The sequence below is a fragment of the Bubalus bubalis genome, chromosome 12 (genome assembly GCF_019923935.1).
Source record: "Bubalus bubalis isolate 160015118507 breed Murrah chromosome 12, NDDB_SH_1, whole genome shotgun sequence".
Classification (NCBI taxonomy): domain Eukaryota; kingdom Metazoa; phylum Chordata; class Mammalia; order Artiodactyla; family Bovidae; genus Bubalus; species Bubalus bubalis.
Window position 1 is genome coordinate 10,452,227 of NC_059168.1, and position 22,241 is coordinate 10,474,467.

The window sequence follows — 22,241 nt, forward strand, 5'->3', positions numbered from 1 at the left end:
ATCTCTAAGAGAGCCTAACGTGCACGTCTGAATGCTGCTCAGATCCTTTCTGGGTCTCACACTGATCACACCGATGAAAGGCCCCGGAAACCAAGCATCTGTTGAAGACACATGTAAAGGTCTTCAACGATGACCAAAGTGATGCCAGAACCTCTGCCTTCTGCCAGGAGGAGGAGAAAGCCAACTAAGCAGCCATGTAACAATGCGCCAGCAGGGCAAAGTGTGTGTGTGATGGGCAGGGGACGAGCACCACTGACTAACAAACTCAGTCTGGACAAGGGGCCAGCATGGCTTCTCGTGGGAAGGATCCATGGTTCTTTCCTTGGCCTATTACTGTCCTTACTCGAGCCCAGGCTGAGCGCAGGTGGCCGACAGGACGGCCTTCCTAGGCCCGCCCAGGCCTGAGGAAGCTCTGATCATGCCATACAGCCTGTGTTTAGCCCCACACCGAGCCATTCATGCCTATGAAAAGCGAGTTCTTGCTGGCAAGAAGATCCAAGCTTCTGCCCAATCCCAGGAACCAGCATTATTCAGCTGATGTCCACCCGAAGGACACCGAAGGGGGAGAACACAAGAGGAAGTGGGCTGGGGCTCCAGTCCAGCAAATCAAAGGTAATGCAGAGAGGCAGAAGTGAGTCTGCATGAATTCATCCACTGGAAGGGAAAGCTCTTCCTTACAGTAAAATGCGAATAAAACATAGAAAAGGCTAGAAAAGGATATAGAGGCTCATCAGTGGAGGCTACGAATAGCAGATGAAAGCTTGGCAAAACACCTCTCTAAAAATGACTTAGTTACAATAGCAACTTAAAAATCTGGCGGACACCACTTTTACCAAATGATCAAAGTCATCACCATACTGGGACAAACCAACATCATGTGCCTCTTGATACATGACACTGAGGAGAAGGATATAAGATTCACGCAGACCCGCAACCAGAACATATAACCTAAACGTAATCATGCGGAAACATCAGATGAATCGAGACCACAGGGCAGGCTAGAAAGCATCTGGGTTGTTCTCTCCAAAAAGTTTCAAAGATCAGAAAAGCAAACACCTCTCCCAGCAAAATGCATGATCACAGACTGGGGAAAAACAGCTATGAAGTACATGACTGAGGCCATGGATGAAATTTGAATATGGATGTGGATACGAACATATCATAGCAATCTCTGTGTTCTTGACATGATGATTATACTATGATTGTGTAAAAGAATGTCCTTGTCCTTAGAACACATACACACTGAAGTATTTAGGGACAAATGGTATCTCCAATTTAATCTCAAATGGCTCAGAAAAAAAGTACATGCATATATCAAAATATCACACATAGACAAAACGATAAAGCAAATAAGACAAAATGTAAACAATTTGGGTATATGGGAGTCCCGGGTACTCTTCTTTAATCTTTTCTGTAAGTTTTAAAATTCTATCAAAATAAAAAGTTAAACAAATTAGTCCTTCAGGTAGAACATAGAGCATATTGAGCAGATGTTAAATGATACGAGTCCTTAGATGGTCAAACAGAGCCATCATGGGCTCCAAAGCAGTGGTGGGAAGCCGGGCTTGAGACTGGCCTTTGGGAGGTGAGCAGAAGACCCAGCCTAATGGTTCCCACCTCATTCTCGTCACTTGCCCGATTCTGGCCACAAAGGACCTTCATGCTTTTCTAATATGCTTTTCTGAGCTTTGCACATGCAGTTCTAATTCCCAGCCTCCCTGAGGTCTCTGGCTTCTTCTTCAAGCATCAGCTCGGTGTCACCTCTTTGACCTGGCTGGCAGACTGACCAGTGCTCCCTTCCTGAGGCTCCCACAGTAACTTACACATGCTTCTATTAGCACTTACCACACAACAAGTAGCTGCCTCCCCCAACTAGATGGTAGTTCCTTCAAGCCAAGAGCCAGATCTTAATAACTTCTGTGCCTTCCGCCTAGTCCACCATACACGCCCACAGGCCATGGAATACATCAGCCTCTCCCTGACCCTGGTGGAAGACAGTCTTTCAGAACTAGGAACTAGGAACAAATACCTTTCCTCTAGAAATGCGGCTGAACACCCAGTTTTCCCCTCCTTCCTACTTTAAACCCTACACTCATGTGGCTGCAAAGGCTGCAGAATTTGAAGTGGTCAAATTTTACATGTTTACCTATAAAAGACAGAAGAAGTATGTACAACCAAGAAGAACCACGAGAGATTAGCATGGATTTACAGAAACAGTGTCAGGAAGACTAATGCTGTATGAGCAGAGGCTTCTCCAAAATAGTCAAAACAACTAAAAGGATTTTAAAAAGTTACTCTGGGTGTGTGAATAAGAAGAACAAGTTAGAGTTAGGCCCACTCTCATGCATATGAATTCCCAGGGAAGGAAAATACTCTTTGGACCAAAAAGAAAAGGAAGACTAGATATAGATAAGAGTAAAGTGAAGTCAGTTTTCCCAGCCAAGGGAGCCCACTGACACACTCTTGACACCTGCCAGTGGTCCTAGAAGAAACTTGCCATCAGGAGAAGGTGCCAACAGGTGAGCAAAGAGCAAGTGCCATCCCCAGCTTTCAGTACACTGGGTGACCTGATCAGTCCAGGTCAGAGTCCTGAGTGGGTAAATGAAGGGACCTCAAGGAGTCAAGTTCAAGGACAGCCATCAACCCATCTATACCCACGTAATCAGTGCCTTATTTTACGTGGTCACTGGACCAGGAGATGAGGAGGTCACAGGTCACAAAGGCAAGGGCTGCAGGCCAATTCTGCCACAGATCTGTTTTGTTTGGTTTTTGTTTTAGGGGAAAAAAAATCAAATTTCAGATATTCTTGAAGGCCCACACTCCTGTCTGGCAACTCTGTCTACAACTGAGCACAGACTACTTCTCCAGCTCACGCCCAGCCGCATTATTCACATCGCCTCCTTTAAACCAAGGCCAGGAGTCAGGGATTATTTATTAACTGCTCAAATTAATTAGCACTTCATTCATTTGTGTTATTTGCCAGGGCCCTGGGTTTGTGAATCAGGCTGCAGACATCCAAGTTCCACGAGGTTGGCTGTGATCCCTCTTGAGGGCCAGCTCCGGGAAATGATGGGCTGGATGGGCTGGCTCACTAGCAGCTGAATAACCATACCCAGAGCACAAGTCGGGGATGGGGGGTGGTCTTCCGTGGTCTGCCACAGGGCTCTGTCCTCAGAACTTCCCTGGCCAACATATTTATTAATAATGATAGTGAACACACATTTATTAAATAGACAAGTGACAGGAATGGGCCAAACGGTCAACAGGCAGGACAGAAAAAGATCTAACAGGTAAACAAGGTCCTGAAACACACCTGTGCAAGTCAAAGATGGCAGCAGTATAGGGCAGAGGCACATGTGAACACATCTTAGTAACCAGGAGGGGGAAAGGTCTACTGATTCCCTATACTCAACGTGATGTGATTTGGCAACTTCAAAAGGTCTCATCACTCAAGGTTTCTCCAAACTTCTTCACTATTGATACAACGGACAGTAAGAAACACATTTTACACTGTGATCCATCAGATTCTTGTATACATATGACAAGTTTACAAAACAGGATTTCCCCTTACTAGATACACAAATCTCTCCCTCCCTCTTCCTTGCAGGTTGATTTCACAGTCCACTAGCCTATCTGCAGGTGGATACGCACATGGGACCTGCCTAGAACAGGACCCACAGCGCAGACAGCAACAGCCCAGCTGTGCCTGCGCAGTGAGGGGGCACAGAGGAAGAGCAAGCAGCACAGCTCAAAACCACTCGAGAAACAGGTCCCTTCTGGTTCTGAAGAAGACGAAACTCAAGAAGATCTTCAAACATCTGAGGGCCTACCATTTGGGAATAAACTTTAACTCGTTTTGAGTGGCCCTAAGAGGTGGAATCAGAAAACAGGGAAAGCTTGAGAAAGAAGACTTCGGCTCAATTTAGGAAAAAGTTTTAACACGGAGAGATACTTCAATAAAAAATGCACTGAATCCTGTCCCCCAAACAAGCAGGGGGTACTGGAAAGGAAACCAAGCTGTTACTTGACGATTACTAGCAAGACACAGAGGACAATGTGGGAGGAGGATGGAGGCCCCTTCAAAGTCCCAGCTAGACATGCCCTAACCCTAAAGCCCTCCACACTTTCTCCCTCACTTCTCATTCCCCTCTGGGCTATGGCAAGCACTGCTCTGAGGATGCTCCTTAAAGTTTGGCCTCCAGCTGCTTCCAGCCCCTGGAACATGCTACAGGCCCACTGAGAGCAGCCTCTCTCAAAAGGACCAAACTCCGTGTCCCTCCTCCAAAAGCTCTGTCCCCAACTCCTGTTCTCCCAAATGGTCCTGACCCAGACATCACCCACGTTCTTCCAATGTGCCAGCCGCCAGGTCCACACAATTCTAAACACGAATGTCTCTCTACTCTATCTCCTCCCTCTCCCTTCCTCCCCTCCTAGCTGGGGTCTTGCGTGTGCACACTTTTCAATTGTCCAACTTGAGAGTAGCTCCCTAGTCCCCGCCGCTGCCTCCCATCTTTTCTCCACTCTGCAATCTGCTATTGATCATACCCCTCCCTCAAGACTCTTCCTCACACACCACCCTTGCTCAACCTTCAGAATTCAAGTGTGCCACCTGTACGCACCCAGTGCTTCACAGTGGGGGGCAGATTTTATTCTCTAAAGACGGCCATCACAACCCCTCCACCCACACGCACCTCTCCCATGGAGAAGTGGGGTCCGTGTTCCCTCCCCTGAATTGGGGTGAGTCTCTGACAGTGGTGGGAATGCCACTGTCACGCTTTACAAATCTATCATAAAAGACAACACAGCTTCCTCCTGGTTCTCCGGGACACCCATGCTTGGCGCCTGCTGCTGGGCTGTGAAATGCAGCCTGTCTGGAAAGGCCACATGCAGGTGTTCTGGACTTTTCTGGCCGAGGTTCCAGCCAAGAGTGGGCATCAACGTGCCAAGTCAGTGAGTGAAGGAGCCCTGCGAGAATTCCAGCCCTGTATCGAGTTACCTCTAGCTTTTGAGACCTCCCAGCTGAGGCCCCAACGTCAAAGAGCAGAGACCAGCTACCTACCCGTGCTGTTTCCTTCCTGACTTCCAGGTCCAAGACTCCATGAGCATAATGTTAATAAAACGATTCCTGCTGCATGCCACTTAATTCTGGGGTGGTTTCTTACCCTACAATGGACTGGACTACGTATTTCAGGAGCATCAAGAAGTTTATAAGGCAAAAGGCAGGAGACAGACCCACAAACAAATGCCCTCGAGTGCGCTGGCGCCACGAGAACCGTCACTCCGGGACCTGGGGCACGGGAGCCACTTCTCTCTGGGAAGGTAGACATGTCTATCAAGAAAGGTTTCCTCTTGAAGAGACCTTTGGGACGAGACTCAGAAGGTGGGCAGGTGTTTTCGAGGAGGGGAAGGAGGGAGATGGAGGGACTCTCTGTGCAAAGGCACAGAGCCATGAGAAGGCCCAGCGGGCGAGCAGCTGGGCATATCCTGAGCGCGAGGCACAGGGAGGCACACAGGAGGCTCACATCACGGGCACACGGGAGCAGGGTCACATTTCAGGAGGGGCACTCAGATGATCCCACAGAGCACTGACTGCAGATGGAGTCGAAGGCTGGTGACCCGAAGGCCAGTTAGGAGACATGCTGCTGTCCAGATCGGGGATGATGAGGGCCTGAACTAAGACAACAGCAGAGAGACGGGAATGAAGCGTGATTATGGAAGCAAGTGGTTAGATGAAGGCTGAGACAAGGAACAGAATCAGCCCCTCATGATAAAATCAGTCCTGCCCATCACAGGTCGGAGCCAGATCGTATACACGGCCACCTGCTGTTGCGGATCTTTTTCTAAGAGAGGGGGGCTGATTACCCCATAAAAACTCCAAGGGGACACAGCTTCCATGACAGCTTCAGAATCTGACCGAGCACTCGGTATGTGTTCAAAATAGTCAGCTGCTTCTTCCTTCCTCCCAGGACCTGGCTGGTACAAGTCTCTTCAGCCTCGACTCTGAGACGGCCTGCGGGGTCTCCGGGCACTCTGGGACCCTCCTCTGTTAGGGCATCTGTCACAGTGCATGCACACAGAGGTCCGCAAAGCTGCCAAAGCCATCGGCTCCTGAACAGCCTGACCCGCCTCTCCATCTGCTTCCACAGAGGGCCCCTCGAAGGTCTTGGTGCTGCCCTTCTCAGAGCCACCTTCCAGGCACAGAACACAACCCTTCCCTCACATGGACCCACACACCCAGTCTAACCAGGTCTCTTCCCTGCTTTCACTAGAAAAACTGGCCCATCCCACTTGGCCTGGATAGGCCAGGGGTATGTGCTCCCCTCACCAGGCGGTGGGCAGCAGGGGGTTGTTACTGAAAGACAGGCAGAATAAATGCCCTTCTCAGAGCCAAGAGACCTAACCCGTCACCCACTTAAGGAACGGCTGACGTGTATGTATTAGCATCGTCACCTGCAGTTGCCACTCTCATCTGCAGAGGACGCCAGGTCTTCCTCCAGGGCCCAGGAAACCCACTCAGAATTCAGCCCTGTGCCCTGCTTACTCAGGACTCCCAAGGCCTAACAGCCCTCCTCCTCTACAGCCTTCGCCTTGCTCCCTCCCAGAGCTGGCCCCTCAGACATCTGCAAGCATCCAACAACAGACGGACCCCCAACCCCACCACAGGGGCTCCAGAGCCCCCCAGATACCAGGCAAGGCTGCAGAAACATGCAACACCACCCCCAGACATCCCTTTTCATCCATGATACAATGAAAGGTGTGGAAATGGCATCAGGTTTTCCAAGTCTTTCCCGACTCTCAGAATATCAACACATGAAAGCAGATCAGCAATCCTCCATTAAAGGGAAATGGAAGGAAGGCTGGAAGACAAAAACTATTACTGTGAGAGATCAAAGTCCTCACTGGCTATCTTTCTCAGGGCCTCTGGGAAACGAGACATTAGAAGAGCCAAGAGTCCTGGGGGCTGTCCTGTCGTCCAGCAGTTATACACCATGTTGGAAGAAACATGTCCAAGAAGGTGTTTTGAGCCAGGATGGATAAGCCTGTAGGCAGGTTCCACAAAGGCCAGCAAGTCCTAACCCCACACTTTCCCAGCTGCCTACACTACCAACTCAGCTCCTCTGCTCCTCCAGCAGCTATTGGACAGCTGCTTTCTAGCTGCATCCCTTTCCCCCAGTCCTAGGGTTCAGCAGCCACCTCCACGTAAAACCAGTTCTTTCCTTCCTTCCCCCGTATGGACGGCTCCACTCCCTCTAGTAGCACAGGGGTTGCATTCATGGCATGTTCTGTCTAGAGTTGATCGGCTGGTCACCTCTCTAGAGAATTCTCCCCCCCGGGATCTATTGATGACACAAATTTATAAATAGGGAAAGAGACTTTCAGGGAAACCCTTTCAGAGGACGTACACATTTGCCTCTTTTTGTAGGAGTGAATGGTGTGTGTATGTGGGTACACTGGCTAACCCAGTCCCTTGACTTCATGCTCCACGTCCAAGTTCTCTATGTAGACAGCAAATCTCAGAGGGTTATACCTAACTTCCAGAAACTCACTGGACAGTGTAAAAATGAGTGTCTCTGTGTGTGGTGCTGGGAGGTACCGTTTCTTGTGGTTACTATGTACATACCAATAATATAGTTTAAAGTCTAACTTTTTTCCTACTACGAAATGAACAGATATAGCGAATCTCTCAAACGTTGGGGTGATGCTCAGGAAGAAACAAGGCCTAATCCCTTGAGGTCATCGTATCTGGCAGAAGCACAGGACCTTGATTATTCATGCTTCCTGATCGAATAGTAATTAATGTGGTTTGGGGGAAGAAAGGAAAAGAAGAGAAGTGACTAGGAGAAGTCTCTACGTAATGATGATGGAATATTCTTATGACAGGCCAAGTATGCTCATCACTGCACACTCATTAACCTCCTCCAATCATCATAAACTCCTAGAAGGCAGAGGCTCGCCGGCACAGATGAGGACACGGTACCACACAGCAATCCAAAAGAGCACAGGCATTTTTAAAAACTCCTAAACTCTTATATAGAAGAGGAAAAGGCAGAAGCAGTGACAGATTTTCTCTTCTCAGGCTCTAAAACCACTGCAGATGGTGACTGCAGCCATGAAACTAAAAAATGATTGCTTTTTGGAAGGAAAGCTATGACAAACCTAGACAGTATATTAAAAAGCAAAGACATCACTTGGCTCACAAAGGTACGTACAGTCAAAGCTATGGTCTTTCCCGTAGTCACGTACGGATACGAGAGATGGACCATAAAGAAGGCAGAGTGCTGAAGAATTGATGCTTTCGAATTGTGGTGTTGGAGAAGACTCTTGAGAGTCTCTTAGACAGCAAGATCTAAACCAGTTAATCCTAAAGGAAATCAACCCTGAATACTCATTAGAAGGACTGATGAAAAAGCTGAAGCTCCAATACTTTCTGGCCACCAGATGCGAAGAACTGACTCACTGGAAAAGACCCTGATGCTGGTAAAGATTGAGGGCAGAAAGAGAAGGGGGCAACAGAGGACGAGATGGTTGGATGGCATCACTGATTCAATGGACAAGAGTTTGAGCAGACTCGGGAAATGGTGAGGGACTGGGAGGGCTGGGGTGCTGCAGTCCATGGGGTCACAAAGAATGGGACACAATTTAGTGGCTGAATAACAACAACAACAAACTCAAGGGTTTCCCAGGTGCTTCCATGGTAAAGAATCTACCTGTAAATGCAGGAGACTCAGCTTTAATCCCTAGGTCAGGAAGATCCCCTGGAGGAGGAAATAGCAACCCATTCCAGTATTCTTGCCTGGAGAATCCCATGAAAATAGGAGCCTGGTGGGCAAGTCCACGAGGTCGCAGAGTCGGACATGACTGAGTAACTCAGCCTGGGCACTAGCAAACTCACATTAAGGAAATGCAAACAAAATAAATAAAACAACAGAAGAAATTCTTAAATTATATGTTTTAAATTTTAAAATTACAAAGATTTTCCCTGAAGCATTAATAGTAAAAAGTTATAAATAACTTAAGTGACCCAACAATAAGGGAATGATTTTTAAATGTTTCCTTTTATGAAGAGAATGGGAAATGAACATAAGTAAAAAATATTCAACTTCAGTAGTAAACAGAAATATAAGACTGCTGTGAGAGTTTATTTTATAACCATGTTGAAGAATTTAAGAGCAAGAATGTTGAGTTAAAATCTTACCCCCACCACTTACTAGTTGTGTGGTCTTGAATACATTAATTAACCTCTCTGTTTCTCATTTTTTAATCTGGGCTTCCCTGATAGCTCAGTTGGTAAAGAATTCACCTGCGATGCAGGAGACCCCAGTTTGATTCCTGGGTTGGGAATATCCCTGGAGAAGGGAAAAGTTACCCACTCCAGTATTCTGGCCTGGAGAATTCCATGGACTGTACAGTCCATGGGGTCACAAAGAGTCAGACACGACCGAGCAACTTTCACTTCACTTCACTTCAATCTGTCTACTTGAGGTTAAAAGTCGACCTCCCTATGCCTGGATTAATAACAGTACCTAACTTCACAGGGTGGTCATGAGGATTAAACAAACTAACATACGAAGAACACTTACAACAGTACCAGGTACATAGTAAGCACTGCTGCTGCTGCTGCTAAGTCGCTTCAGTCGTGTCCGACTCTGTGCGACCCCATAGATGGCAGCCCACCAGGCTCCCCCGTCCCTGGGATTCTCCAGGCAAGAACACTGGAGTGGGTTGCCATTGCCTTCTCCAATGCATGAAAGTGAAAAGTGAAAGTGAAGTCGCTCAGTAGTCATGGACTGCAGCCTACCAGGCTCCTCCGTCCATGGGATTTTCCAGGCAAGAGTACTGGAGTGGGGTGCCATTAAAGGGTATTTTAATTTGATACCAAGTGCTGGTGAGATTTAGCAGGAACTTTTTTCTTATGATCCACTGTTAGAGGGCAAAACAACCATTTTGGAAAGGTCGGCGGTACCATCTATTAATGTTAAATAAACAGACACGTACCCTATGATTCTATACTCTACTCCTAGAGAAACACTGCACACGTGCCTCAGGATATGTGTACACAAACATTCACAGCAGCATTACTCGTAATTATGGTAATCGTCTAAGGGCTCACCAACCACAGAATGGACAACGGAATATTACACAGCAGTGCAAATGAATGAATCACAGGAACATGAATGAATCTCAGAGACTACACTGAGTAAGGTAAAAGAAAAAAAAAGCAAGCCTCGAAAGACTATAGTCTATCAACTCTAAAAAGCTTAAAGAAAAAAAGGATATGTCAATGTATTGTGTAAGAATACAAACCTATGTAATCAAAACTTTTTTAAAAAGCAAGGGGATGATAAACACGAAAGTCAAGGTAGTGGTTGCCTCTGGAGGTGAACGGGGGAGGGTCGGGAGAATACCAGGTAGTCTCAGTGAGGTTAGCAACATCCTAGCTCTTAATGCAGGCAGGGAGTTTACATGTGTTTGTTATTATGCTTTATATGTTTAACATATACAAACCACTAAGGGTGTTTCAAATAAGACATCAGAAAAACTAACATATAATATTTCATCAGCAGATATGCCTACTTAAAGTGATAAAGAATAAAAGCATATTATTAATAAAACCACTGGGAAATGTCTTCAATGAAAAAATGAAACTGAAGAATGTACCTATAAATGGACGCTTTCTGAGGGTTTTTATGACAGGGGAAGTGTTAACACTATTTGAAGTCGAAAAAAATAGGATTGGAATTACTGCTCAATTTAAGAATCCAATTCTATTAACAATGCACATCTGTGCACACACAAAACAGCAAAGGGAAATCTGCAGAAATGCAAACAGTGCTCATCGCTGGGTAGTAGAGGATGCGTATATTCTCTGGTTCACAGGCTCCAGAATTTATTATAGGTGTTATATTTTTATTGAGGGGGGAAGCTTAAGAATAGAGTAGCTACAACACACCTGAAACTCTGCATAAACTATGCAGACCTCTCAACAAGCACTAGAGGGGAGTCAGGGAAAGGGATTCGTGGGTGCGTTTTCTTCTTGCTATTTCTGTTGCTACACACACACACAAGCGGCCCTCTGGGAGGGAGACTGGGTCTGGCGGAGGCAAGGTGCCAAGCCTGAGATTCCCCACCCATTAGAAATCCTCTGTAAGTCGCCGTGCCCAGTACAGCCCTACCACGCTGACCCCACAGCAGCTCGCTCCTCCCCCATGACGACGACCCTGGCAGGGGAGGGATGGAGCCAGCTCTGCCGGTTCTCCAGACGGAAGCCCCTGCCTCAAGGCGGCCAGCGGAGGCCAGCGGGAGGAAATGGAGCCGACCACATCTGAGGCCTGGCGAAAGGAGCAACAGCTGCCTCGGAGGCCGCCAGCGCACGAGAACCAGGTCAGGACGCAGAGGCGGCTCCTCAGCCAGACAGCGAGAGAGCCCGCCTTTGCTGACACACCACACACACACACACACACACACCCCTCGCACACCCCACACACAGCGCCACAGCCGCCGGGGCCATGGCCCAAGCCACGCAGTGCACGTCCCACAGCCAGAAAAGCCCCCGTGAGTCCCCAGCCAGACTAGGCAAGCCACAGCTCCACCCACCCAGCTGCTCATATGCAGTTCTCACCACCCACCTCCTACCCCCAAAGTCTAAAAAGCGAAGGAAATGAGAAACTTTGCCAACATCACAGTCCATTGACAGAGAGCCAATCCTTAACTAATAGCCCCACGCACTCTCCCTAAAAGTGTCCCAAACCCCACAAAACCTAATGACAGTTCCAGTGTGTCAAAAGGTCCAGGACTAGAGGACAATGATGGTGAGAGAGCAGCTAATAATAGTTATGAGTGCTAGGTGCTAACCTCTGGATTAAAAGAGCACTTCCCCTGGTGTCTCAGATGGTAAAGAATCCACCTGCAATGCGGGAGACCCAGGTTCCATCCCTGGGTTGGGAAGATCCTCTGGAAAAGGGAATGGCTACCCACTCCATTATTCTTGCCTGGAGAATTCCATAAACAGAGGAGCCTAGTGGGCTACAAGTCTATGGGGCGGCAAAGAGTCAGACACAACTAAGCAATAACAATTACTCAGTAACACTTATTTCATGTTTAAACACAACCTTTTGAAGTCTTCCAACAACCCAACCCCCATTTTAGCAGATGAGCAATGGAGGCACGTGCTCCAAAGCCTCGAAATTGGTGAGTGGCAAAGCCCAAATCTAACATCAGGATGATAGTGGATGCCCATGGCCTCCTAACCACCAGGGTTCTAGTCTTTCGGAGAATGCATGCCCACATTTGCAGAAGAGTCTAATAATTATGGATTTCAGCCTCCTACTTGAACCCCTGTTGAGTGAGTTTGCCCTCATCCATTTCTTTCTCAAAGACTTGAGAGGATTTCCGTGTTTTTCTTTGTTTTTTTTTTTTTTCAATTCAAAAAAGGAATTCTTAAGCCACCACTCAAAAACCTATAGGAAAAGTAATTTTTGGCAGAGGAGCCTGGTGGAGGCCAGTCATAAGACAGACTTCACACAGTGGGTTAGGAAATGGAAAAGGGGGAAACTGACACTTACAGAAGCCAGGAGGCAGGAAACTGGGGAGTACAAACAAGTTTCATTTATTCTAAGGCCCTGGGGGCGGGGGCAGGGAATCACATAGTACATCGCAGTGTAAAGTCTCATTCTCTGCAGTCACTGCAGGTCTGTTAGCCCAGATAACTGAAAGATGCCAGTAATCTGGGGTCCTGTACATGTTTATCTCAAAGTTCTGTCTTCAATGTTGGAAAAAAGGGCAATAGAAACCTCAGCCCCTTGTTATCCATTTTCTCCTCCATGAGGTTAGGGGTGATGAGGAAGTCAGCAGGAGTCCTCCCACCACTCTGTGGCAGACCTCCACCCCCCACCGCCCACCCCCATACCTCCCTCCCTAGATTTTTGTGTCGTTCCTGGATTCCGGTTCTCCTTCACTCCCTCCTCAGAGGTGCTCCCTGCCCTCCTGGAAACCTCACCTACACCCAAGGCTGCACTGCTCAGCCTGCACCAATAACTTAAAAGCGTCCTTTCTCCTGGACTGTTCCTCAAGCTCCCGGCCTGCTCTCCAACCAGCACATGTATCCACCTCGGTACAACTTAACTCCAGCACATTCAAAACCTAACTCAGCACCTGTTCCCCTTTTCCAGCAACTCTTCCTCTGAACATTCCTTTATTACAATTTGTGTAAAGAGTCACTATCTTGGGGATCCTGGCTCAAACCTTTGATGTCCAGTCACCTTTGATGTCCTCCTCTTGATGTTTCCATATGCAATCAGACCGCAGTCCTGTCAACTGCTCCTCTTGACAGTATTCCAGATCTGCCTTCTTTCAATTCTCTCCTTACTTCTCTCTCACAGGGACAAACGCAGGAGGCTCCTTGACCGGACAACCCAACTCTGCTTTTGCCCCAGCACACTAGCTTCAGAATCATGTTCAATCCACTAAGCCTCAAATCCACATCCCCCAGCTCCCAGGCTAGGGTGCTCTCTAATTCACTACTTCAGTCTTCTCTCTTAACATAAATGACAGAAATAAATGAATAGGTAAGCAAATAAATAGATAAATGTATCGAGGGCAATAAAGAACTTTCCATCTTGTCATGCTGCTTCAAGGAACTTAGCGTTATAAATATGAACTTCAAAAAAATATATTCTATGTATTAGTGAAAACTGCAAACTCAAGATAAGGATAACAGTTTAGTAAATTATGATATAACTCAGTGGAATATTAGACAGTCATTAAAACCCATAAATTATGAACACCAAGGAAATATACTGGGTAAAGTGGGAAGTGAGTATCATAGTGAATGAACTATGTAAAACCATGCATGCAAATGATAAAAGAGGGAAAGTAAGAGTTTTTTAAGGGAAAATAGCTGTAGTAGCCCCAAAGAATTATGAAATTTCACCTGTGGACACTATCAACACATTTTAACAATCATACCTTTCACATATCAATATACATAATTAAGTATTCATTCATCCATCCCTTCAACAAATATATACAGAGCATTTACTATCTGAGTGTCAGTTTTAGGCACTGGGCATACAGCAGTGACTGAGCAGTCCCAGCCTCACGGACAGACTTTATAGATGTTGGATCTGTCCTGGGTCCCATTCAAAGGTAAGTTCCTTGAGAGCAGACATGTTACCACTATCTCTAAAATGTGTGTGGCAGCATAAACCTGTTATGTACTCAGTGACTTTGAGTATGTGATGAAGGCATTAAGAACTGATATTAACTATAAGTTTATCTCTGAGTGAAGCTGCCCTTTGTGTAATTACTGAGAATATCAAAGGCATGCGTGCTAAGTCACTTCAGTCATCTCCAACTCTTTGTGAACCCATGGACCATAGCCCACCAGGCTCCTCTGTCCATGGGTTTTTCCCAGGAAAAATACTGGAGTGGGTAGCCATTCCCTTCATCTAGGGGATCTTTCTGACCTAGGGATCGAACCTGGTCTCCTACATTGCAGACAAATTCTTACTGTCTGAGCCACCAGGGAAGCCCTTGGGATGATAGAAATGTTCTTAGATAGCGTTGATAGTTGCACAACTCTGTGAATATACTAAAACCACTGAATTGTACACTTTAAATGGAGAAATTGTATGTTATATAAATTACATCTCAATAAATTCAAATTTAATTTTAAAAAACCTTTAGAGAAAATCCTCATTTCTATCTCCATAAGAAGCTGGAGAAAGAAATGGCAACCCACTCCAATAATCTTGCCTGGGAAATCCCATGGACAGAGGAGCCTGGCAGGCTATAGTCCATGCAGTCGCAAAAGAGTCAGACGTGACTTAGTGACTAAACAACAAGTTTTTAAAAAAGCGGAACACTTGCTCCAGGAGGGGAGGGCTGACCAGCCCAAAGGTAGAAGGAAAGGATGGAGGAACAACAGGAATATCGTTTAAAAACTCTTCTTAGTAACTCCTTCACACAAGCGTTTATCACTCCTCTTATTTCCTCATTGGGTTACGAGTGAAAGTGATAATAAAATGGCCCTTAGCTCGGGGAAAGTGGTGGTGATCAAGACGGGGAGACCATCTCCCACTCCACTGCCAAGTATCGAGGGGACGGACCCCTTAGGAGACCAGGGTTGTAACTTCTGAGAGGAGATGCAAGCAAGAGTGTGTGGCCTGAGTTCTGGGTTGAGGAAGAAAGACATGAACTCTGAAAGTGTGTACACCAAGGTCCCCAAAACCAAGAATCATGGGCGTAAATCCTGCTGACCAGTTGAACATAGTCACAGATAAGTCAGACATGAAATGTAGGATGGTTCAAAAGGTCCCTATTATTTAAAGGGGGGAGGGGAGAAGCTTGCAAGAGATTCAGTAAAATATTAACAAGTGAGACAAAGAATATGTATTAAGCAATAAGCATGGCCTTAAAAAGCTAAACTTTGTTGAAGAAATGAATCATGTTTTTAATATCCATTATACAAGAGGGTGCTGCCACTGCAAGATAACCTTACGCTCAACTATCTGTTCCACACAAATGACCACTCCAGAACCTCCACAGAAGGACCTGGGGCAGGTAGGCAGGTGGCCTGCTAGCTCTGCCCCAGCCTTGAGACATATCCGGGGCTCCCACTTCTGGCTGTCTGGGTACTACCACAACATTGCCAAGGGGGGTTAATCCCACATTCCCAGCTGATGGCCACACCCTGCCCAAGGCTGAGATGCTTGCTCTTCAACCCTGTTCTCAAAAGGGAGTGGCAGTGGCTAAACCAGTTTTTCTGTTTGTTTAAAATTAGAAGTATATTTTTATTTGGCTTCAGCTATCAGAATGTTTTAGTATGAATTACTCATTTTTTCCTACTTGACTCGGAGGCTGGAGAAATACACACACACATATATACACACATACATACATACACACACACACACACACGCACGTATAAATAACTTTCTATGGATTTGCTCCGTAACTATGGAAAAACCCCGAACGAACTTTTTGATCAACCAGTACTTTCCAGGTATGTTCTAAGAGTTTTACATTTTTCATCCTCACAACCCCTTATTTTACACAAGAGAAAACTGAAGCATTGGAGGTTAAGTAACTAACTTGCCCTGAGGTAATGCTGGCTGGACCAGTTTTAAAGTCTCTCTCTTTCACCACCTCCAGCAGAGATCCCTGGCCAACACCAAACCATCTAGGGAAGGGGAGGGAGGGGTGCTATGGGCAGGCATTGCAGACAGAGGGGCAAAGGGAAGTGCAGAAGAAGGCTGTTCCCTGGAGAGCTGGGCCCTGCCCCACCTCTCTGCCCAGGGACTTGGTAAATGAGAAAGGAGTTAAGAGTTCACCTGAGCTGGACAGTGCGTGTGACCAGGAGAGTTCATGAGTAGAGGGACCAGACTCCCAGCCCCCAGCTCTTCTAAGACGGTTTGGCTGTTAAGTCTTGGACAAATCATTTTATCTATCTGGGCCTCAAATTTCTCACTTGCTTTTAAAAAATGTCAGGAAAAACTGAGAATCTGTTCCAGATACAAAGAGACTAAAAAAACCTGACCAATGAATATGCATGATCTGGGCTATCTTCCCCCTTCAAGATAAATGGTGACAATTGGCAAAATTCGAATAAGGTCAGACAGATGAGTGTTACTAGTGTTCACAAGGTCTGTAGATTAAGTCTGTATTGGTGTTGTGTCTGTTAATTTCCTGATTTTGATCATTGCACTGTGGTTATTTATGTGGTTTTAGAAAATCCACATTCAGTATTTAGAAGAAAGGGGTGTCACATTTGCTACTTATTTTCAAAAACTTATAAAGAGACAGAAAAGGAATATGACAAATGTAGCAAAATGTTAACATTTGGGCATCTGAGTGAAGAGAATTCTTTGTACTATTCTTGCAACTTTACTGAAATTGCGCCAAAATCAAAATATTTTTTTAAAGAGTTATGTTACTAGAAGATCTCTAAGACTCTTCCAATTTCTGTGAAAAGGTAACATTATCCACGTTTTACAGACAAGGAACAGGAAACGGTAGGTATGGCTCCTTGGTAGCAGAAGCGCTTTAGAACTCAGGGTGTCTGACTCAAGTCCTTGCTCCCCACCAGCGCCCAAGCTCTCCCAGCCGCTGAAGGACAGTGAGCCCCAGACATCACCCTGGGCACTGGATGAGAACTGCAGGCAGGAGTCCAGTAAAGAAGAGGATACTTGGGCAGTTTCGGGCTGGCTGTCAGGAGATTTAGAGAGTCTCAGAATGTAGATCACTGCCCTCCCCACCATCTAGACCCTCTCCTTCCCCACATACAAAGCACACCCCAAGGGCTAGCCTGAAGCTTTAGCAACACGTACAACCCACACAAGCACCGAGAGAACACACAGGCCCCACCCCGAGCACAGAATCGCAGCCCCCTGCTTCCCAAACTAGAGAAAGCCGCTGCGCATCAATGAAGACCCAGAACAAAAACAGAGCGGCTAGAGTTGTTTTTTTTTTTTTTTAAGGTGAATTATACCAATGAAAACAATAATTATTAACAGAAAAAAATGTATGCTTCTATAATACCTTTGTTAAGTCAGAAGGCAAACAAAGATTTCAATCCAAGAAGCTAGAAAATAAACACTAAATAAAAGGCAGGAAAGAGAAACTGGTAAAGATAACGACAAAAACAGTTGATTACAAAACAAAAAGTAGTGGTATCTATAAATGAATCTAAGAGATGGTAAACCAAAAGGCCGATAAAATAAGCAAACTTCTGGCAAGGTTGATCATTTTTAACAGAAAACATAAAAATTTACATTAGAAATGTAAAAAGAATAGAACAAAGTCAGTGATTAAGAACTGCTTTACTAAAAACTTGGAAAACATGGACGAAAGGATGATTTTCAAGAAGTGGAAATATTGAAAATACTAATCATGAAACAGGCTTCCCTGGTGGCTCAGTCAGTAAAGAATCTGCCCGCAATGTGGGAGACCTGGGTTTGATCCCTGGGTTGGGAAGATCCTCTGGAAGAGGGCACGGCAACCCACTCCAGTATTCTTGCCTGGAAAATCCCCATGAACAGAAGAGCCTGGCGGGCTACAGTCCACGGGGTCGAAAAGAGCTGGACACGACTGAGCAACACAGTACAGCAATCACGAAACAAGTAGAAATTTGTCAGAGAGCTACCCTTGAAAAAAGGCACCAAGCCCACTGGTTGTTTATTACATTATTTTTCTAGGTCATAAAAAATTATCATCTTTCTTATTCGTTAATTATCCCAGGTCCCTGTGAGGTAAGCACTCCCTCTCTATTTTTAAAGACAAGAAATCCAAGGGCTCAGAAGGGCCAAGGCACTGTCTCTAAGTAACCCAGCCAGACATGCTCACAGCCTGACATCTCCAGGAGAAGGCCCAGAAAACCCAATGTCTTAAAATGTTCCTTAAGTACCTCTGTGATAAGCCAGGCTTGGAAACTTCTGGCCCTTGCTTCTGACCACACTTGAAGTGTGGTCCAGGGAATTCCCTGGTGGTCCAGTGGTTAGGATTGTGTGCTTTCGCTGCCGAGGGTTCAGGTTCAATTCCTGGTCAGGAACTAAGATTCTGTAAAACTCAAAGCAGGGCCAAAATAAAGCATGGTCCAGTAGCATCTCCAGAGAGCTTGTTAGAAATGCAGACTCTCAGGCATCACAGCAGACCTGCTGAGTTAGAGAATGTATTGTACAGAAACGTCCAGGTGATCTGAATGGACATTAAAAAATGAGAAGCACAGGAATGGTCTCTATCAGTCTGATCTTAAAATTTCTCTTAAAATATGCAAAAGCAGTGCTTGTTCTCTTAGGGAAAAAACAAAACAAAACAAAAAACCAACTGTTAAACTACTAGAACTAGATTTAGTTATATAAACATGTGAAAAAAAAAGGTATGGCAAAGTAAAATAAAAACATTAAAAAATTAAGACATCTATAGTATTTGCCAAGGTACAATGAAGCATTAATACCATTAACATATTAAGTTATCTTATGAGTTCATAAGAAAAATCACACACAAGAATAATAGGCAAAGCAAATCAAAATATATTCACAAAGAAGTGCAGATCACACCTAAATACAGCAATAAAAATTTTGCTAATCAAAGTATTTTATACCAGTTTTTATACCAGTTAAAAATAGATTATAGTAAACATACTATTTTTATAATCAGGGGGTAAAAATCACTAAAGACATTTAAATTTTTTAAAATATGACTTATAAAGACTGTAAAAATTTAAAAGCTATAACAACATTAACAGGAGTTCTGAGTGGTAAAATTACAGATGTTTTCTGTATTTGCATACCTGAACTTTCTGATTTTTCTATAGTGAATTTGCACTGTTTATAATCAACAACAAAATAGTTAACTATTCCCTAGAGTTTGATCTTGTCTGAAATTTAATAGCTTTTACACTTAAGTCTTTCTTGGTTTTTCACAAGTGTTTGCATAACACTTGGCCTTTTCACAAACCATCACAGCATTTAAAGGCATGCCTTTTCAGTCCTCATCAAGCATTGGGAGCCCCAAATAAACAGAGCCCCTTTTACATTACTCCGCAGACCAGCAGTTTCTCAAACTCCTGTGGGCAGAGGAATTACCTGCAGGAAGCTGGCCTCTGATGCAGATTCCCAGGTCCCACCCACAGAGAGCAACCCTGTGTGTCTATGGAGGGGATTCACACACAGTTGCCCTCAAACTACTCTTTGAGAATCACCCTCCAATAACCTCATGGGAGTGAGGGTGAGTGTAGAAAATGGGAAGTCCTAGCTAGTTCAGAACCTGGGTGAACTGAGGGTCTTAACTGGTTGGCAGAGAACAACAGTTTCTTCCCACCCACCAGGCGCACACCCAGCTCCACCCGCCTGCGGTCTGTGCCTCTACTTCTGGAAGAGGGTGACAAGTAGATGGGGGCAAGGCTAGGAAAAGGCTTTCTCCAACAGGTGAGCTGAAGCCCTAAGCAGCCCCACTTTGCAGCTGAACTGCCAGAATGCACTCTGCTCTGGGAGAAGGCACTTGGAACAACTCCATGGGTTCACAGAGGCCCATCTGTCAAAGAGTTCCTGCTCAGGACCCGGAGAGAGCAGCTCCTTCAGAGCTGGCAGAAATGCAGCCGTGGCTGCCATAAGAAGCCTGAGGACTCAGCATGGCCCAGGTAGGGCCCATGGCAGCCTCCTCCTGCCTGGGTGGGCACTGGGAGTAGGAGTAAGACTTGACTGGGGCAGGCGTGCAGAGCAGTGCTCCTGCCTTCTTCTCAACCTCATGGGTGTACCCTGGGGTCCACTGTTTCTGGGGGATTTAAATAAACTAGCAGAAAGAAGAGCCAGAGAAAGGGTTTTTATCTCCTCTGCCACCTGAGCATCGAAGGGGGGGGTGAGCACAGACCACAGGCTGAATGAGAACCATTCACTGCTGCAGTCAATGCAAGTCCGTGACACACTGAACCAGATGCATGCCAGCACAGAGTGGTTGGGAAGCGGCTCAGAGCCCACCTCTAATTGCTATTTCTTTTACAGGCACGAGCCAAGTTGATTCCTTCTCCCACTTTCTTTTTTCTGCTAAGAGGGAGAAATCTCAACTTCTGCTTAAAAGCAGCAGGGACTCTCTGTCTTTAGGACTGTAGCACCCATACCCCAGGGATTGGGGGGTCCCTCATTCATGGGCCCTGGTGGGTCCAGCCTTCCCAGGCAGCAGCGATCAGGGACCTGTGGTTATGGGAAGACTGGCAGGCGAGCGAGGCAGAGTGGCTTGCACTGGACAGCTCCACCAAGAAAAGGTGACTTCCATTTGCCAATCATAAGTAAAAGCTTAAAATGAAAACATGATAAGGAGGGGTAGCACAATGACAGGAATAAACTTCATCTAGAAATCCTGGGGGTGGACGGGGAGGAGTGTCATAGACTGGAGAAACAAGACAGACACCACATTTGAGAAAGGAGACCAGCCACACAGATGCAGAGCCAGTATCACCAGTGAGTGGTCTTACAAGCTCTGTGTTCAGCCTTGATGAATCCTCACCCCCAGTGAGCAGTTAAGTTTGCTCTATGCTGTCTTCAGGTATCTGGGAACCATGAAGGCAGCTCTGCCTATTATTTAGTGCTAATGAGGATGAATGAGCAGTGGGCTGTCAGTCAACGGTTAATTATGAGGTGTGGGTTCCTCCCTGATATCAGCTTGTGGGAAAATGGCCCATGACCTTCTTTTTATGTGGGGACGGAGCAGGTACCCCATTTCCTGCTGCTTCCAGGCCTGCTTTAGATTCTGCTCCGCATGTTGGCCTAGGTTGTCCCACTTTGAGGAGGTGAAGCTCATTGTCTCTGTCATCAATTTGATTTCACACCATTTACTAAAAGGATTTACTGCATGCCAGGCTCTGCGCCAGGTACTGGGGAACAGAATTGAGTGAGATGAGCACCTCATCACTAGCCACTCATACCAGGCACTAAAGCATCGCTGCACTGGTAGAGCCAGTACACACAGCAGGTGAGGAAACGAGGGGACGTCTGGCCATCACAGAGCAGCTGACAACAACCAGAGCATTTCCAATATACCTGTGGTAACAGGCTAGAAAGTGTAATGGCAACAGCAGCAGAAGCTACAGTATCCAAAGCAGCAGCTTAATAAGAAATGGGTAAGACCTATCTGAAGAAAATGTTAAAAAAAACTTTGACGGACACACAAAAAAACTACAATAAATAGATACACTTTCTATTCCCTGGATGGGAAGGCTCAATATAAAGCTGTCCGTTCTCCCCCAGATAATCTATAAATTTCATGCGTTCCCAAATGAAAAATCCCAACATTTTCCACGGAGCTTGACAAATTGTTCATAAGCCTATTTGGAAAAGGAAATTATTTGGCAAAAGAAAAGCCAAAGAAACATTTGGAAAAAAATGAATTTCTGTTTTTGTTTAAACCAAATCATTGTATAGAAACTGCAATAATTAAAACAATGAAATATAGACACAGAATCGGAAGAGAGGCCCTAAAATGTGTGCCCGTGAATATACGGGTATTTATAAAGTGCTTATGGTAGAATTACAAATCATTTGGAAAACTATAAATATTTAATAAACAGATTGGAGATAACAGACTTTCCATTGGGGAAAATTCAATCTCTATCTTATACCATATACAAAAATAAATCTCAGCTTAAAGAGATCTAAATATGTAAAATAAAACTATACAAACTTGGATGCCAAAATACTGATGAATTCCGACTGTACAAAAATCAGATTCCATTTAAACAGACACAATGA

General features: G+C 45.5%; 1 protein-coding gene across 9 annotated transcripts in view; it reads right to left on the reverse strand.

Moving 5' to 3' along the window:
• Positions 1 to 22,241, reverse strand: part of TET3 (tet methylcytosine dioxygenase 3) — a 114,189-nt gene that overhangs the window by 60,067 nt on the left and 31,881 nt on the right. Inside the window, exon 3 of one of the 9 annotated variants that reach the window (XM_044925764.2) lies at positions 18,404 to 18,650. The exons of 7 other annotated variants lie outside the window; for them this stretch is intronic. The gene's annotated coding sequence lies outside the window, so the exon portion shown is untranslated. Of the gene's footprint in view, positions 1 to 1,845; positions 2,107 to 18,403; positions 18,651 to 22,241 lie in introns of those variants that run through there. One more of the 9 variants, XM_044925765.2, reaches the window with a different exon arrangement.